General features: G+C 47.9%; 1 protein-coding gene across 1 annotated transcript in view; it reads left to right on the plus strand.

The window, feature by feature from the left end:
* Nucleotides 1–2,342: 2,342 nt before the first annotated feature.
* Nucleotides 2,343–4,099, plus strand: part of FBXO16 (F-box protein 16) — a 31,128-nt gene continuing 29,371 nt past the window's right edge. Inside the window, exon 1 of the mRNA XM_005429788.2 lies at nt 2,343–2,424. The gene's annotated coding sequence lies outside the window, so the exon portion shown is untranslated. The remainder of the gene's footprint in view (nt 2,425–4,099) is intronic.

The raw sequence follows: 4,099 nt of genomic DNA on the forward strand, positions 1-4,099 counted from the left end.
GGGGCGGGGGCCGAAAACGCGCTGGGAGGTGACACGAACTCCGTCGGGAGGGCGGAGGGGGTGACGGGTTCGGGGTGCGGGAAGGAAGGTGGGAAATGTCAGCGGGAAATGTCAGCACCGGTGTTTGCATCCTCACCGGTCCCCAGGGATGGGGGTGCCCAGTGGGCAAGAGGCCGGTGGCGCCTGGGCTGTCCCGGCTCTGGGGTGGCAGCAGGGCCAGGGCAGTGCTGTCCCCTGTGCTGGCACTGCTGGGGCACCTCCAGTGCTGGGGACAGCTCTGGGACAAGGACATTGAAAGCTGGAGCACGTCCAGGGAAGGGAACGGAGCTGGGGAACGGGCTGGAGCACCAGGAGGGGCTGGGGGAGCTGGGAAAGGGGCTCAGCCTGGAGAAAAGGAGGCTCAGGAGGGACCTTGTGGCTCTGCACAACTCCCTGACAGGAGGGGGCAGCCAGTCCCAGGGAACAGGGACAGGAGGAGAGGGAACAGCCTCAGGCTGTGCCAGGGGAGGCTCAGGTTGGAGGAAATGCCCTCAGGCTGTGCCAGGGAGGCTCAGGTTGGAGGAAATGCCCTCAGGCTGTGCCAGGGAGGCTCAGGTTGGACATTTGGGTGGTCAGGCACTGGAACAGCTGCCCAGGGCAGGGGTGGAATCCCCATCCCTGGAAATGCCCGAATCCCACCAGGATGTGGCCCTTGGGGACAGGGCTGGTGCTGGCTCACTGGACTTGCTGCTGCACCACAGCAGGCAGGATTTGGCCACCAAACGGGTCAGAAACGCGGTTCTGTGGTCAGGAATGGCCCGCGAGGCGGTTCTGCTCCGGCAGGAGTTGTTCTGAGCGGGGCTAAGCAGAGATCAGCCCGGGTAAAGGGAGCGATTCCAACATTCCTGCATAAAGGCGTGTGAGCATTATGGGTTGTCGAGCTTTCTTCAACACAATAATTTCTTTTTTAATCCACTTTCAAATTCCAATTTGTACTGGAATCAGGGGAGGTGTTTCCAGTGGTTTCCAGTGGTTTCCAAGTGAAATTTCCTGCTGTTAGAACACCAGTCCTGGCTCCTGCCCTGTGAAATTTGTGTCTCCTTCACACCCGAATTTCTTGGATCCTCCCATCCCAGCCGTGAGCCATTCCTAGGGACTCTGATCTGAGCAATTCCACTCTTTTTAACCCTCTACAAACTCACCAAACTGGGTTTTTTTTCCCCAAATCTCTTTTGCTTTTTATTTTTATTTATACTTACCATACCTGCCACCTGCTCCTACATTTCCTTTTCATTTTTTACGATGAAATTTTATTTTTTTGGGGGGCATTTTCCTGGTGTCTGTTTAAGGCTCGCTGCTTGTTAACCGCCCCTCCTGTCTCCTGGAATGTTTTGGGCTCACCTGAGCCCGGTTTCCCCCTGGGATGTGGGAAGGAGGAGCTGGAGCAGCCTCTGGAATGTTCTTTTGGGCAGCCCGACCAGAGAGGACAAATCTGGCAGAAGGAAAACGAGGCCTTGGCTGAGCAGCCTCTCAGAATTCCGGCTGCTTTTCCATGGGAAAAGCCGGAATTGGAGGGTTTTCGATGTCCCTTCCCGCCCAAAGCATTCCGTGAATGAACTCCCGAGTGAGTGGCGAGCCCCAGCAGGGGCAGATTTGAGGAATTTCAGTAAATATTCCAATATCCAGGCCAATCCAGGCAGCTCTGCGCCTTTTACAGCTGAATTATGGAATTATTGTGGAATTGTGGAATTGTGGAATTGTGGAATTGTGGAATTATGGAATTGAGGAATTGTGGAATTGTGGAATTATGGAAATATGGAATTATGGAATTATGGAATTATGGAATTGTGGAATTATGGAATTATGGAATTATGGAATTATGGAATTGTGGAAATATGGAATTGTGGAATTATGGAATTGTGGAATTGTGGAATTATGGAATTGTGGAAATATGGATTTATGGAATTGTGGAATTGTGGAATTGTGGAATTGTGGAATTGTGGAAATATGGATTTGTGGAATTGTGGAATTGTGGAATTGTGGAATTGTGGAATGTGACTTCTCCGGGTGACCCCCCCAGATCATCAAATCCACCCCAAAATTCCCACCCGGAGCATCCTTGGGAATGTCGCCCTTCCCTGGGGAGCTGCTCCAGCCCCAGCACCTTGGGGGAAGAACCTTTCCCTAAAACCTGCCCTAATCCAGCCTTTCCCTAAAACCCATCCTAATCCAGCCTTTCCCTAAAATCCATCCTAATCCAGCCTTTCCCTAAAATCCACCTGAATCCAACATTTTCCTAAAATCCATCCTAATCCAGCCTTTTCCTAAAATCCATCCTAATCCAGCCTTTTCCTGGGTCCTACAGATGGAAAGAGAAGAGATCCAGGCCTGGCCCCTCCACTTCTGCCCATGAGGAAGTTTCAGCGACTTTTCCCAAATCCTGAGGTTTTTCAGACAGAATTTCCTGGATCCCGAAGTTTCAGACTTTTCCCAAATCCTGAAGTTTCATATTTTTCCCAAATCCTGATTTTTCACACAGACTTTTCCCAGATCCCAATCTTTCACACAGACTTTTCCCAGATACTGAAGTTTCATATTTTTCCCAGATCCTGAAGTTCCAGACAGATTTTCCCAGATCCTGACATTTCAGACAGATTTTTCCCAGATCCTGAATTTTCATAATTTTCCCAAATCCTGAACTTTCAGACTTTTTCCAGATCCTGAAGTTTCAGACACATTTTTCCCAGATCCAGAGGTTTACAGACTTTTCCCAAATCCTGAATTTTCACATAGATTTTTCCCAGATGCTGAGGCTTCAGACTTTTCCCAAATCCTGAAATTTCACATTTTTCCCAAATCCAGAATTTTCAGACAGACTTTCCCCAAATCCTGAGGTTTCAGACTTTTCCCAGATCCTGATCTTTCAGATTCTTCCCAAATTCTGAAGTTTCAGACATTTCCCAGATCCTAAAGGTTCAGGCTTCTCCCAGATCCCGAATTTTCACATTTTCCCAAATCCTGAACTTTCACACAGACATTTCCCAGATCCTGAGATTTAAAGACTTTCCCCAAATCCTGAAGTTTCAGAATTTTCCCAAATTCTGAAGTTCCAGACAGACTTTGCCCAGATCCAGAAGTTTCAGACTTTTCCCAAATCCTGAGGTTTCTGACAGACTTTTCCCAAATCCTGAACTTTCAGATTTTTCCCAGATACAGAAGTTTTAGACAGACTTTTCCCAGATCCTGAACTTTCACTTTTCTCAAATCCTGAACTTTCAGACTTTTCCCAAATCCTGAAGTTTCACACAGACTTTTCCCAGATCCTAGTTTCAAAATTTTCCCAGATCCTGAACTTTCAGACAGACTTTCCCCAAATCCTGAGGTTTCAGACAGAGTTTTCCAAATCCTGAACTTTCAGACTTTTCCCAAATCTTGAGGTTTCACATTTTCCCCAAATCCTGAACTTTCACCCAGACTTTCCCCAAATCCTGAACTTTCAGACGTTCCCCAAATCCTGATTTTTCACCCAGACTTTCCCCAAATCCTGAATTTTCACCCAGACTTTCCCCAAATCCTGACCTTTCAGACTTTCCCCAAATCCTGATTTTTCACCCAGACTTTCCCCAAATCCTGAACTTTCAGACTTTCCCTAAATCCTGATTTTTCACCCAGACTTTCCCCAAATCCTGAACTTTCAGACTTTCCCCAAACCCTGATTTTTTCACCCAGACTTTCCCCACATCCCGAGCCCCATTTTTCCCTCTTCAGATCTTCCAACTCCTCAACCCCTGAGAGCTGCTTTGGGAATTTTCCTTTTCCATCCCCAAGATCCCAAATCCCTGAGGAATCCTGGCACAGGAATGTGGGGTTTGTGACTAATGGCCAAAGCTGTCCCTGAAAAACACCCCGAAGGTGCCTGGACCTGTTTTGTTCCGGTTTTTTTGGCAGCTGAGCTGGGAAACAAAACAGAAAATCCGCCCCAAAATCCACCTACTCGCCTGCACGGGGAGGTGGATGTGAAACCTCGGTTTAAAAACCTTCAGCTGTTTAAAACTGGGGAGGAAATTCGGTTTTTAAGGAGCTTTAGCCCATTAAAATAAAAAAAAAAAAAAGGAAAAAA

This window comes from Geospiza fortis, unplaced genomic scaffold, assembly GCF_000277835.1.
Source record: "Geospiza fortis unplaced genomic scaffold, GeoFor_1.0 scaffold319, whole genome shotgun sequence".
NCBI lineage: Eukaryota > Metazoa > Chordata > Aves > Passeriformes > Thraupidae > Geospiza > Geospiza fortis.